The 15,624-nt window shown below is 46.6% G+C and overlaps 1 protein-coding gene across 1 annotated transcript in view; it reads right to left on the minus strand.

Moving 5' to 3' along the window:
• The window catches only part of CARD9 (caspase recruitment domain family member 9), a 48,409-nt gene extending 34,108 nt beyond the window's left edge, over positions 1-14,301 (minus strand). Inside the window, exons 1-2 of the mRNA XM_066580510.1 lie at positions 14,211-14,301; positions 11,647-11,809 (exon numbers count right to left, since the gene is read on the minus strand). The gene's annotated coding sequence lies outside the window, so the exon portion shown is untranslated. The remainder of the gene's footprint in view (positions 1-11,646; positions 11,810-14,210) is intronic.
• Positions 14,302-15,624: the final 1,323 nt, after the last annotated feature.

Raw genomic sequence — 15,624 nt, forward strand, 5'->3', positions numbered from 1 at the left:
CCACCTCACATGAAGGCCCATGTCCTTTATAAACATGCTACATTCAAGTATCATACATGTGGCGAGGCGCAGCAGCCGCACTACTGACGTTCTCCTGCAGTCTCATTTCCTGTGGCAGTTGCGTAATGGCCAACAGCCCACGTGGCTCCAACCACAGGGAATTACAACTAATCCTCACAAATCATGGCCTAAACAGGTTCACAAATTTAGAAAATTCTCTCATATGCCATGGGGTTGTCCCGCGAAACAAAATGGGGGTATACACTTCTGTATGGCCATATTAATGCACTTTGTAATGTACATTGTGCATTAATTATGAGCCATACAGAAGTTATTCACTTACCTGTTCCGTTGCTGGCGTCCTCGTCTCCATGGTGCCGTCTAATTTTCAGCGTCTAATCGCCCGATTAGACGCGCTTGCGCAGTCCGGTCTTCTTCTTTTCTGAATGGGGCGCTCGTGCCGGAGAGCGGCTCCTCGTAGCTCCGCCCCGTCACGTGCCGATTCCAGCCAATCAGCAGGCTGGAATCGGCAATGGACCGCACAGAAGACCTGCGGTCCACCGAGGGTGAAGATCCCGGCGGCCATCTTCACAACGTAAGTAAGAAGTCACCGGAGCGCGGGGATTCAGGTAAGCACTATCCGTTTTTGTTTTTTTTAACCCCTGCATCGGGTTTGTCTCGCGCCGAACGGGGGGGCTATTGAAAAAAAAAAAAACCCGTTTCGGCGCGGGACAACCCCTTTCTGAGGTGATAGAGGGGGTCGTCTATTCAAGATCCTCATGTCTTCGCCAGAAGGGAGAGCGCTAACAAAGCATCTCTTGCTCGGGAGGACCTGACCTCCATTACACAGACAACCCATTCACGTGAATCAGAAGGTGTTCCAGGTGGTAGACCACTACCAACCCAGCAAACAGCTGATGGACAGGGATCCCTGATGCCCGCTCTCCCCACCTACAATCGATGGTCTATCCCGAGGATAGGCCATCAACGCTTTACTGACAACCCCTTTAAATTTCCTCTATGGAGGTATTGCAAGGAAATTGAATAATTATTGCCAGGTTACCCCACAGATTATCTCTGCCGTGTAAAAATAAATAGAGGAGCTTATACTCACTTCTCCCACCGGTGGCTCTCGGTCTCCTCGCTGATGTAATATTTACAGGCTGCTGCAGCAGACAGACATCCTGTAAACAGGCTGCTGCAGCCTGTAAACAATAAGTTGCTGAAGACACTGAGGCGGCCTGTTTAACTAAGAGTAAAGTGAGTCGGACACAACCGCTTTAACCCGAGTCCTGGTCCTGCTGACCTCCCATTAGTGATCTGCTGTTACGGTTTTCCCTCTATCTGGTTACCTACCTTATCTTGTGCTATGTACTTATCTTTCATCAGCATTTCCTTTGCAGACTTTAACCGAATAAGTCAATAAAGTGTTATTTTTAGAAATACCAATTATCCGTTTTGCGTCATCGCAGCGCGGCGGCTCAGCTGATATTCAGTAAACACAGTTGTAGATAATGGTGAGTACAATGAAGGCTACCATAAAACTTCTCCTAAACACAGACATGCATGTATTAGGCAGGCTAATCATTATTACTGGTCCCCTGTAAGAACGGTCCCTGCGGGCGCTGCAACGGCCGGTGACATCAATTACATCTATGATGGGAGGAAGTCAATTTGGTGACAGGTGAGTTGCGGCAGTGAGCAGGGGAGAGAGATCTCCCCTCCGTTCCCCCCCGCTCTCCCCTGCCGCTCCCCGCCGGCACCCGAACCTTTTCTTCCGAGCGGGCAGGTACTCGCTAAGGGCAATGCTCGCTCGAGTAATTGCCCTTAGCGAGTATGCTCGCTCATCTTTATTTAGGAACCCTTCTAATAAGTATTGTCTAAACTGGAGAACCCCTTTAAGGTTAATGCTCATAATCTGATATACACAGTCATCTAGATGAGGCTCCAGGCTGGAGATAAATACAGAGATTGCAGGACGTAACCAAATTTGACATTTTTTATTGAAAAATTCCCATAGCGAATGGTTCATTTACTGTCAGGACCACTTGTACTGCATCTGCAATAGCCGAATACCAGGAATTTGCAGTAAGTGATGCTTTATTCTATTGCCAGTCAAAGTTATGTTTCATGCACAACTCCACTTTGCAATTTACTCTAACCTGGTGATCAGTTGATCACTGCGAGTCGCGCTTCAGAGATAGCCTGCGATTAGCTGCAGCCAGATCCCCCCCCCAATCCACTGGGCCACCATGAGAAGAATGGCCACCATGTAATACACGGATGGGCTACATCCAGCAGAGAGAGAGATTGCAGTTCATGACATCCGTAGCAGGGGCGTAACTATAGAGGATGCAGGGGATGCAGTTGCACCCAGGCCCAGGAGCCTTAGGGGGCCCATAAGGCCTCTCTTTCCATATAGGGAGCCCAGTACTATGAATAAAGCATTATAGTTGGGGGCCCTGTTACAGGTTTTGCATTGGGGCTTAGGAGCTTCAAGTTACGCCTCTGATCCGTAGCAATGCTTAGCAGACAACCCTCATGCTGGGTCTACACAGAGATTGTGGTTGAGCAACATTCTAATTGCGCAAATGAAGCTTCCATGGAAAAGCATGAGGAGTCATGAAGTTTGTACAACTTCACCATTCTGCAACTTTCGATTTGACCAAAGTTGTAGCGGACTGTAACTTTGTAACAGACATCAGCCACACCCCATTCATTTCAATAGGAGATGAGCAATTATCAATACTTTACTAATGAGGGAAAAAGAAAGACGCCCCACCCAGTTGCATGACAATTAGCACTAAGGTTTACATGCAGCGCTATGCAAAAATACAGGGGAAGGATTGCAATGCCCTGACGAGTTAGGATATTATTTTGTATGGGAGCCTGGTAAAGAAAAAAAAAAGAAAAAAAATCACATTGCGCTCACATGTACATACGATTTTCTATGCAAAGGAGATGCGATATTCACACATGCAGCGATGCAATGCGTTTTTCTTGCGAAATGCATTGCAATCACAGGCACAAATCATAGGTTTAGGAGTGCTCTATAATCGGTCCAATATCACCCCCGTCCTTGGTGACGTACTACGACAAATATGTTATACAGTTGCAATGAAGGGCAATCAAGGTAAGCAGTGTGTAAACGCAGACGTGTGCTGGCGTCTCGCTGCGCAGAGGCCATGCTAAACAAACATACTCTCAGCTAAAAGGTTACGGCCGTCCGACTTTAGTAAGAAATTACCAAAATACATTTGCTTCCCTAATCGCACGATTTTGACGCGATGCGAGTGAAAGCGCAGAATTATGAAACCAATGGTTTTCAATGGTTTCATTCCCATTCGCGATGTTTTCACCCATGTGATGTTGTAAGATTTGAAAAAAAATCGCAGCATGTCCGATCTTCCAGCATTTTGTGATTTTTTTTTTTAACCCACGTTTCCCTTTGGTACCTCATTTTTATCATATCGCAACACACAAACGTGCAATTTTCGTGTGATGCGCTTTTAACATTAGAAACTCCTATTGACTTTAATGCGAGAAAATCACGGGCGGCTGCGATGCGCAATTTTTCACAAGAAAAAGCATTGCTGACTCTCAGAAATCGCCTGAACAAAGCTGTGATTTTGCTGCGATTGTCTCACGGCGATATTACAATTGCCCGTGTAAAACTAGCCTTATAGTAGCTATGACAAGGGGCTTTCACTCAGCACTGCAGAGTTAGCTAACAGGAGGGATAGAACCTGCTAATGCTTCACCAGTGTCAGTCTTCACTGCTGATCAGGAATCCTATTCATCTACATTATTTACCATTAGATTCTTATAAGCTTGCAAAACAGGGATGAGGAAGCTGAACGGAGACCAAATACCCTGCTGTGACTCTACAAAACGGTCAGCAGAATATAGAGAAGTCACATGGGGATCCCTCCCAATATCTCCTATGACTTGTGATATTAGTCATTAAACGTATAATGTAACATCACTGGTAATAAGCTGCTTCCACTAATTTCATGAGCACAGCTGTATCCTTGCAATTACCTTTCGGGTAAAAAAAAACTGCATGCCCCAAATACATCTCCACTGTTCAAACCAGCCATCATTGAACAGGTGTCCTGGTGCTGAGCACCCTCAGATATGGCTGGCCATAGCTACAAGTGACCTGTGTGATCACACAGAGTGTCGGGCACTAGCTTGAAGGTGGGGTGGTCACCAGATGGATGGAAGAGATTGGCCCCCCTAAGTCTACCCAGCCAGATGATCATCTTCCACCGTGTGGCAGTGACTTGTGGAGCAACATGAATCTTCATCCTGCTCCTGGTTCTTTTTCTACCCCTTTGATGTTCCAAAGTGCTACGATCAGCCCTTTGGTGCCCCCTCAACACAATTACTTAGTTCCGCTACTGTATTTATGTACTAAGCTTGGTTCTGGTGCCGCATTTATGTACTAAGCTTGGTACTGGTGTATGCCAACACACTTGATGGGACATCGGTCAGACACGGCTCCACTACTCAGCCAGGCATTAACATCGGTAGAAGAACGCAAAAAAAGCCATGGGCTGCACATAGAATAAAAGTGGTCATATGAGTTGTTGTCCTCTTATTGGATTAAGGTCTTCCATGCATATCAGTCTCGACGGGAAAGTATAAAATTTCCACAGTCTCGGGATGATCTGGTGCATGACCAGGATAAAAAATAATGGAGTAGACCCCTCTTGACTTTAGCTATGGGCCCAGGGATCATAGTCAACAGGGCTCTCTCATGTGTGAGTCTGATCGATACTCTACATGAGCTATTATATAAGGAAGAAATGTATTTCCATAGTAGGGCAACTGGGGGGCATTCCCACCAAATATGGAGGAACGTCCCAGAGGCCAAGGAACACATTTTTGCTAATCTCGTTGGACTCCTACAGCCCTGTGTAAGCAATTTGTAATCAAGTTCCTGCAGCTTACAGGAAATGGACAACTTATAGGTTAAGACTTTGCCCGAAGATCTACAGGCAGAGCTTTATGTTGTAAAGCAAGGAAATGTCATGGGAGAGGGTGAGAAGCAGCTATGCATAGCCACTTGAAACTGGAAAGCAGAAACTTAAGCCTAGAGATAAGTCACAGGGAACGTATATAGCTACAAATTTAGAGGTAGAACCACGCCCTAGCCAGGCCCCGCCATCGCCTAACAAGGGACAGCACCGGGGCTGCTGATACCACATCTACAATACGGGGTAAAGGACTATCCAGTCGAGAAAGCAATGGAGAACCCTCGAACAGTGCAGATAATTGGGGATTATCCACAAGTGGGGTAAGTGAGCCCAGAAAAGTAACTAGGCAATGGTAAGCCAAAAAGTCCTCCCAGATATTCCTGAACATCATGTGAAAAGGGGATAAGCCAAGGTTCAGCCTATAAGCACCCCGAGGGAGCCAAAAAAGACCCCGAGTTCTGAACAGAGCCGAGCCTTGTTCAATCTCCACCCAAGGTTTCTCTGAGCGATGATTGAGAAGGTCCAGAACCCACTTGCATGTCACAGCCTTATGATACAGGCAAAAAAAATCTGGGAAGCCAGCACCCCCTTCTTTTTTGGGGTCGGACCAGGTGGCTATGTTTCAGCCGGGGTCTAGTTGTCCTCCATATATACACCAAAGCTATCTAACGAATATGGGACAAATATGATCTGTGCAGTTAAGTGACAAGTTTTGGAAAAAAATCTAGAAGCTTTGGCAGAATTTCCATTTTAAAGACATTTATCTTCCTAAACCAGGAGAGGGGGAAAAAAAAAAAGAGTGCCATCATTGGAGGTCAACTTCCAATCTGTTAGGCCGCCTGCAGACGAGCGGGTCGGATCCGGCAGCGAGAATTCTCGCCGCGCGATCCGACCCGAGCGCCTGCAGGGACGAGCGCGTACTCACCCGCGCCTGGCGGCCCCGGCTCTTTCATGTGCCGGCTGCCGCGCAGCCGGCGCATGCGCAGACCGGAGCCGGCGGCCGGGTGAGTGCGTGCCCCGCAGAAAATTAGGACATGCCGCGGTTTGTTTGCCGCGCGAGATTTCGCGGCCGTCTGCATAGGAGTGCGTATTTTAATGCACTCCTATGCAAACTTTCAGTGGCGGAAATCCCGCGGGAAATCCCGCGGCGGGATTTCCGCTCGTGTGCAGGCGGCCTAAAGTAAGGGTTTTTAATTTAAGATAAGCGAATTGCCTGCATACACACAGCATCATTTAACTAGTTATCATTGAGTCTCCAAGTGTATCCCCTCCTCTCTTTAGTAGGGGTTCAAAGGGCTCAGAAGACCAGGGCATGGTCCGACCATAAAAACATATTGATGGAACATGATCTAATAAAGAGTGGGTGATAAAAATATGGTCTAAGCAGTGTTATGAGCTAGAGAGCGGTAGCTAAAATCCTTGGAGGTGGGAAGGAGAATCCTTCAAAGATCTACTTGCTCAAGGGATAGAAGGTCCCTTAAACTTTCCTTAGTTTACGTAAAGCCGCAGAGGAGACGGCGGACTTACCCATTAAAAAGTCCGGGGCTGGATCAAAGGAAAGGTTGAAGTCGCCCCCCCAGGATTATTTTTGCTACTAGCACACAGAGAACTGTGCCTGATTGGAAAAATAAATGTTAGCAGAAGTTAATGTAGAAGAGCCATGGTATATTTTGAGAAACAGGTAGCGACTCTCTGTGTCCATCTCAGATGAGACAGTCTAAAAGCAAATGGTTTATGTTTGGCTATTGAGACACCCCCAACTTTTTTTTTTTTTTTCTAAATCAGAATGTGGACAACAGTACCAGGTAGAATAATATTTTGATATACAATTCGGGATGGCAGGAGGAGTTAAAATGTGTCTCTTGAAGTATGGCCATCATCACTCCGCTTTTGTGGAGATGGCATTGCAAAGGAAGATCTGCTGGACCTCCCTTTGCAATGCCTCTATGCCATGTTTATTGGAGGCTTCAAATCATAGGAAGAGCCCATTTAATTGTTCTTGGATATGAGCCTTCCAGTCCAATCATTACAGAGGAGAGGGGAGCAGTAGTTGTTGTGTCCGGAGGCCAGGATGGAGATTGATCACTCACCGCCGAGTAATGCAGGGAAAGGTGTTTCGCTATGTTCTACTGCTTGGGACATGTCTATCATACCTGGAGCAGATGCAGTATGAAAATATATACAGTGTTTCCCCGAAAATAGGTCCTACCCGATAGTAAGACCTATCTGGTTTTGGGGGAGACTTTAAATATAAGGCCTCCCCCTAAAATAGGACCTAGCTAGAGATGAGCAAGTATACTCGCTAAAGGCAATTGCTCGAGCGAGGGGAGATCTCTCTCTCCCTCTCCCCCCCCCCCCCGCTCCCTCCTGCTGACAGCCGCTACTCACCGCTCCCCCGCATCGGCACCTGAACCTTCTGTCTCGAGCGGGGAGATACTCGCTAAAGGCAATGCTCGCTCGAGCAATTGCCTTTAGCGAGTATACTCGCTCATCTCTAGACCTAGCTAAAGTGCCCTGCTGGAAAAAAAAATCAATACTCACCTGGTCCGCGGCGTCCCGATGGTCTCCTCGTCTCACAGCTGATCTGCTGGTGACAGGGATTTGAATACCCCACCTCCAGCAAAGTGAGCGCTGTGATTGGATAATCGAGCGTGGGCAGCCAATCACAGGCGGTGCTCGATGAGCCAATCATAGCCATTCAGTGAATGGCATCACTGAATGGCTGTGATTGGCTCATTGAGTGCTGGCTGTGATTGGCTGCCGGCGCTCGATGAGCCAATCACAGCGCTCGCTCTGCTGGAGGTGGGGTATTCAAATCCCCGTAACCAGCAGAAGATCAGCTGTGAGACGAGGAGGACGCAGTGCCGCCGTCAAACACCATCGGGAGGCATCGGGACACCGCGGACCAGGTGAGTATAGGCTTCCCCCCCCCCCCCGAAAATAGGATACTGTGCCCTTTTTGGGGCAAAAATTAATATAACGCAGTGACTTAGCGCATGCTGGCTTGGGTGCCGAGTCTTGTGCTTCTGAAGTGGGTGCACCACTTGGGCAGAATTGGATACCACTGTAGGCACTCTCCTGTGTCAGGGAGGGTTTGGCCAGACCTCTCGTTTGCTCCATTATTGGTAAATTGCCTCTAAAATAACCTGGTATGCTGATAATGGCTGGGTCAACAGGAGCTCGCTTGAGAAGCAGCTTACGCAGCCATTAGCTAGCAGGATTGTTGTTCTGGGTCTTGGAGTCAGGTAGGAACTTTCAAAACGTTGAAAGAACGAAGAATTCTGCACAGGGTGCCATTCAAGCTGGAAAGGATGCAGCCACTTTTTATGGACAAGGGTCACCTGAAGTTGCTTTATTCCCTGATTACTGGTTAAAAAGTTATTTAAAGTTTTGCAGGTTGAACTGGTTCTGCGAAACAATCATGACATTCCTGATGAAGCTATAGGACAGCCTTAGGAATGTCTCTAGAATGTCTCCTGCAGCACGGCTGGGGTAAAAAACCAGCCCTGCTGCAATTTTGTATGATTGCAACACCCCATAGGGGTGACCCTGGTTAATGTGAAGAGCTGGGAGGGATAACTGCTGACGTGTCACAGTGGCACTTACCAGGCTCTGGTCCTGTAGGGATGACACGCAACCAAGGCCAGTGTAGATTGCAAGCCAAGCTTCGACACTCTATTGGCTGGGAGTGCCAATAAAGGGGATGAGGGCGCTTGTAATAGATATCACTCGTGACGCCACCATTCCCACACACCGGTAGTCTATGCGACGGAGTAATAATCACAGAGACTTGCGTGTAGTACCTCGGGTCCTTACGAATGGTTAAGGCCCGGTATAACTACTTGAATAAACTTTGTATAAACAGGTATTACAGGTACAATTCACTTGTAGCAGTTACAAGCTATAGCTCAGAGGTGGGGAGGTTACACAGGAACAGTATGGCCCTATAGTCCACGTTATCTATAGGTCACCGGTCCTGGAATTGGGAGCACGCCGAAGGAGGAAAAGGGTAGGGGTCACTCCACTAACACTCTGGGAGACAAATTACTCAAGAAGACGGCTTAGCCTAGATAAACCCCACACAGCATCCGCGTGGGTGTCACAATCAAGTACCTCTGTGCGGTGATCCTAATGACAGATGGCCGCACAGGAAAAACACCTGTGTTGTGAATAGGTACCTATTTTAGCAAACTGGGGTAGTGTGCTCCCTCTCTCTCTGCTTTAGGGGACTCACTCCTCTCACATCCACTCTCCAGGCGCTGTGGGAATTCGTTCTTCTCCCTCCATCTTCACCTACATGGAAGCTAAAGGTGCTTCCATGTGGCTCTGTTAGCACACTCAGGTAGACAAGATTGATCTCCTCTCCCGCTCTCAGACACTCACATTAATAACTTCACTTGTGCCACATGACATAAGAGAATAGATATATTCAGCAGACAGAGCTGACAGGCAAAGATTTTATCACTGTTAACCCTTCAGATGCCGCAGCTGTGCAACACACATACCGAAAATGACATGACCGCTTTGCACAGTGCATCCACATGAGACAATACATGTATGACATTTATGGAGGGGACCAGAATGATGTTCTGAGCCACTACATGATTATTACATGGATGTTATTTAGAGATATTACATTTAATTAAATGACCATGTTATGAATCATTTTAGGCCTGGGGGAGCATGACTGTACAGTTATTCAATGGGATGACTATAGGCAGTCCAGAAGAATGTCTCCCCAATGATCACCGTGAATATATTATCAGTGATGAGAAGTATTTATACAGGGCGATTCAGAAAGAATGGCGCAAAAGAAATGCTTAGTTCCCGGACTGATCAGATATATGTCAAAAATGTTTTCAATATGCTTCACCAGTAGAAGCTGACGGTCTGAAAAACATTGAAAACCGCGGCCTTTTGCTGTAAAACATGAGGTTTTCAGTAGTATATTTTATGTACAATTCATCAAAAATGTCACAGAAACACGCTACAAGTGCAAACACACTAACAGGCAAAACTTAGACCGACATCTCACTGGAAAAATGGATTTTTTTTTCTTTATGCAAGTGCGATGCGTTTTGCAAGAAGAATGGATCGCTGCACTTGTGAGTTTCATGTGCGTGAAAATCACATGTTATTCCAATGGTAAGAAGAGAGAATTGCATCACATGAAGCTCATGCGCGCACAACGTGATTTTTGTTGCTTCTATGGGAAATAATGGGCGATTCTTGAACAGAATTGCCCAAAAATAGAACATGCATCAATTTTTCTGAGATGCTGCAAGAGACAAATCGCACATGGAAGCAGTCCTATTTAAAATGAGTTTTTTTCCCCAGAGCACCTCGCAACGCACAGACATAGCGCCTGTATAAATGCACCCTCAGGGCTTATTCAGACATGCCTATATCAGCCAGGTTTTCACGCCCGTCCGATATACGCTGCAGGGGGAGGAGACGGGACGGGACAGGAGCAGTGCACGAGCTCCCGCCCCCTCTCCTCCCCTCAACACTATTTGCAATGAAAAGGGGCGGGATGGGACTTAGCCCCCCCCTCCCATTACAAACAGTTGCAAAAGGCGGAGAGAGGGGGTGGGAGCTCAGTGCGCTGCTCCCAGCCAGGCCCGCCTCCGACCTATGCAGAGAGGGGCAGCGTATATCGGCCGGGCGCGAAAACCTGTCCGATATACGCATGTCTGAATAAGCCGTCAAGCTGTATTCACACAGACGATATGCGAGATCAGTGGCCCGATAGAAAACTGCACGTTCACCAGCATACTATGCGAGTGTGAAGGGTTTTGCAAGAAAAAAGCATTGTGGTACATCGCACGTTATTTCAGGAAAAATAAAAAATAAATGAATAGGAGAAAAAAAACAAAAATCACAAATCACATGAAGATCCCATTTGCACGTGAGTGCGATTATATCCGCAAGAGAAAAATTGCGCATGCAAATACACCCATTGGAAATAATGGGTTTCCGTGCGTTTCACTCCACACAAAACTCGCACGAGGATAACGGCCGTGTGAACACGATCTCCATAAAATGAATACATAAGCCTGAAAAGTGGCCATATAATTTACATATATGTCATCCAGACCTACGGCTTTGGGTGGGATCGCGCCACCACCCAACAAGTATCCTCAAGTCCCGACTCTTCCATAACAGCAGAGACGGGTTGGGCATGCTGGATTCTCTCAAGGTTCTGGCAGGGGTTTTATGCCCTCAATACGGACGCTCAGCCATCGCATGAGTTCTAGTCTTCGGTTTCATTGTGTGCAAACACAAAGAAAGGCATTCATACCGCCAGACCTGCACTTCTGGAGAAGTCACCAAGTGCTATTTACTTATCAGACGTCCGACATGTCCAGTCCAGTGAGAACAGGAAGAAGAAAAGCATGAAGACATCTGGAATCTGAAAAATGTATCTTCTGCCTAAACTTGACATTAAGCAAACAGATGCAGCAGAGCCAAATTTGCAATGTAACTCTTTGCACATTATCTCCCAGGAACAGGCGCCAGTTTAGCTGCCATCCTAGGGTAAACCACAGATAGTACACAGGTGACAATGGGGCGCTGCTGGATTTGGACCTGCATATAGGCGTTACAGCATTGCTTAGCCCGTCCTGTAAGCCCGAGGACAGTATTAAACAAGTTGGGAACTGACCTTACGGAAGGTTTTCAGGAGCCGGGGCTCATCTGGACGTCTTGTTCCATGTGAGAGGCAGGACACGGAGTAAGGTGCAGAGATTATTCACAGGGCTGGCACGGGGCGGGGCGCTCGCACACCCACTTCCTTGTAGGCAGACACATCAGCCATCCCAGTTCCTCTATGAAAAAAAAAAATCATATGGGTAAAATTAAAGACACGAGCATAAAAAAAACTGCACATGCCCAGCTGGCACCAATAACATGCTAATTAGCAGTAAACGCTGAAAAGTGACATTGCCTAGAAGCTGGCACATGGCTATATATAAACGGACAGAAAGTACAGTAATCTCATAAAGATGCAAATGTCAAGCAGTAAAGTAATAAAATGTGAAGGCCAAGAATAACTTTCTTCATCCGCTACATCACCCATAAACACCAAACACTACACACACATTACCGGGCAGGAATAAGCTCGGTTCTTCTTCCCCGACTGTGTGGTGTCCACATACAATGGAACGTATCTAGAGATGAGCGAGCGTACTCGGTTCGGGTATTTTTGCACTCGAGCACCGCTTTTTCCGAGTAACTGACTACTCGGACGAAAAGATGGTGGAGCGGGGGGTAGCAGTGGGGAACAGGAAGCAGTGCAAGCTTCTCTTTCTCTCTCCCCCCCCCATCCCCACTTCCTTCTGCAACCCCCCGCTCACCCCCAGCGCCCCCCGAATCTTTTTGTCCAAGTAGTCAGTTACTCGGAAAAAGCGGTGCTCGAGTGCAACAACACCCGAACCGAGTACGCTTGCTCATCTCTAAACGTATCCTAAAAACAGCGTAACTAGTGATGTCGATATTCTCACCTCCCACCAAGGTCGCCACCCGGACAGTAATTAAGTTCCAAGGAGAGGAGGCAAGGTCTCTGCATACAGCAGCCGGCGGTTGGAACTGACCTGCTTCAGTGAGTAAATTACCTGCTCCCATGGTTGTAGCTCTGGGGTGAGGAGGTCAACCTATTACCATTGAGGGCACTATTACTATTGGGGCCACTAACAGAGGGGTACTATTGCTATTGGGGCCACAGAGTGGGTGCACTATTGGGGCCACTAAGGGGGGCGCAATATTACTATTGGGGCCGCAGAGGGGTAGGAGGCACACTATTACTACTGGGGCCACTGGCATAACGGAGGTAAAATTATAAGTCATGGTAAGCCACACCCCTAGCCACGCCCCTGACCACTCCTCTTTTACATTGGCTGGTATTTTTTGATGACAAAGGTGGCAGGCCTAGTCCAACGTAAATATTACATGCCAGTTTTTGCAGGATTGCTCTATGAAATGTTTGTCAAAGGGGCAGGGCTTATGTGAACCAAAGCAGGCTTTTGGTGAGGTTTTGCAGCAATCTGATTTTAAAGGTTGTGAGAGGTGTAAAATGTGAGTGTAATATATCGCCTACTCCCAAGCAGCGGAAAAATATCTGTGCGCAATAATAAATGCGCTGCTGATTTTAACCCTTTCCAATCCACTGTCTGGTGTCTTCCTACATTCTGATTGAAGCTTGTAGAGCTCCAATGGCAGAAGACCTCCCACAGGGTATTTTTACCAGCTATTGCTAGCCACTCCGCTGTCTGAGCCTCTCTGGGGCACACACTGGCTTTAGCCAGCAGATGGCACCGTTGTATAACAGAAAAAATAGAAAGCCTTTTAGGAAACCCTGGATCCAAAATTGTATTGGAAAGGGTTAAGATCCGGAGTACGCTCGTTAGTTGGATAGATTGTGGACGAAAAAAAACACGGATTAGTCTTACTGAAGGACAGTGAAGCCAGTCTACGTGCAGGTCCACTGGCACATCTGTGGCAGAAATCTGAGTTTCAGTCTAGGAAAAATACAAGTCAGGTTTGCCATAGGCGATTCCCCCATGTGTAAGCGTGACCTTAGGGGGAATAACTGGTAATTCAGGCACTCCCGCTATATACAGAAACAGTTGGTAAGTATGACTTGTCTCATTGATATATGTAAATTGTTACAGGAGCAAAAGTAGTTTATGTCCCCCAGTATAATGCTGTGTAAACACCTAATAAGCATGGGGAGAGGGGTTTTACAAAAACTGCAACAAAGTACATGTATCCCAAGAACCAATACGCTCCTGATCCACCAAGGAAGGGTGATATAAGAGAATCTTTGAAAATGAAGGACAAATATAAAAAACACTAAGCAGCATCCTTGGGTTTCGTTTTAGCAAACTGAAAATCCACTTTCATATATACTGATAAGGGTTGGGGTCCCCCATTACAGCCCTTCATCTATTGGCCAGAGGAGCCCCAAAAAATTGTCTTGCAACAGAAGACGTGGTCTGCCTGTAAATTACATAGACAGAGTATTGATGTCAATGAGAACCGTGTAATATTTTAATCTTCCTGTGGTGGCGCTGCAGGAAAATTGAACACTTGCTGCCTTAACAGATCACAGCTGATCGTCAAGGAACCCTTCAAGCAAAAAGTGGTGTATATATTATATATATGTATATATATACACACATACATTTAATACATAACATGACACGTATCAGAGAGCTTTCTGCATAATACCTGGTGATCGCTGGACACCCCGTCCTCAGAGCGGTTGGGTCTTACCAGATGTCACAGCTTTCCCAGTTGCAGGCGAAATAAGGTCTGTATAGCATGTAGCTGCAGTGACTTACCCAACAGGACCGGAGCAGGATATGGGTTGTAACCAGGTGGAGGTCTTAGTTCCTCCTCCTTCTTCCTTATTTTTGTAAGATGTCATGTTGCTGATCTTAGGATGCAATATCATTTTAATTGCCTTCATATGCAAATTTTTCATGTCACTCAAGCCACAGCTGCCTGCACCCTCCAAATGGGGCACCGCAATCAGTGGAACACGTCGTACCCAAAGTCAGAGGGTCTCATGACACTTAAAGGGGTAAACTATCTTTTAATACATAGGCTTTTATTTCTCACTAACACCCCCACACAATGGTGCGGACTCTGATGCAGATCTGCAGCAGCCTAAAGGATGATTTTAGTGTGAATGCGCACCAAAATCCGCATTGCAAAAGATGCTTTATATTTTAGTGTGGAGCAGTACCAAAGTCCACTACATGTGAATGTACCCTTATTAATGTGCTCCTGTACAATCCCTTTAATATGTGTAAGGCCTATTTCACACAGTCATATGCGTTTTTATGCTCAGACGATTGTGGCTTTAAAAAAAAGGCACATGAATGTAGAATAGCCGTGATGTAGTCCTGATCTTAATTAGTGTTTTTTCGTGTATTCATACGGGCGGTTGCAACGTATCAGCAAAAAAATACACTACTGCGGGAAAATCCTCATAATGACTTCTAATGCTTGAATAGAGACAGCTGTCTACTTTTCCCAGTGTTGGATGCTGCTACACTCCCTCCCTGTTCCTTTTTTCAGCCCCCATGGGAGCTTCCAGCGTATGTCCGCAAAAGATGGGGCAAGACATATGTTTTCACGCACCATATAAAATTGGAAAATGCGGTGGCTATAGTATATCTTGATTTTAGTAAAGCATTTGACAAAAAGTATCTCATACCATACTTATTGAAAAAATGACCAAATATGGGATTGACGAGGCAACTGTTAGGCCTTAGTCACACGGGCATTTTTTCGCGCGATTTGCGCATCGCATGATGGATGCGCATGCGCAAATCGCGTGACCGGCGCCGAAAAATCGGCCCAAAAAAATCGCCCGAAAATCTGCTCCTAGCCGCGTTTCATTAGAAACGGGCTGGAGCTGTCCAGCGCATTGCATTCAATGGAGCCAGCAATACAGCCGTCTCCATTGAAAGCAATGCGCTGCGGGCGAGTGTGGGATGAATTGTCGGGAAGGGGTTAAATATATAAGCCCTTCCCTGCAATTTATCCAGAAAAGTGTTAAAATAAAATATATATATGTACTCACCTGTTCCCGGCAGCCAGAGATCCGCACGGCCGTCCTGCAGTGGGTGTGAAG

Source organism: Eleutherodactylus coqui, chromosome 10, assembly GCF_035609145.1.
Source record: "Eleutherodactylus coqui strain aEleCoq1 chromosome 10, aEleCoq1.hap1, whole genome shotgun sequence".
Taxonomy (NCBI): Eukaryota; Metazoa; Chordata; class Amphibia; order Anura; family Eleutherodactylidae; genus Eleutherodactylus; species Eleutherodactylus coqui.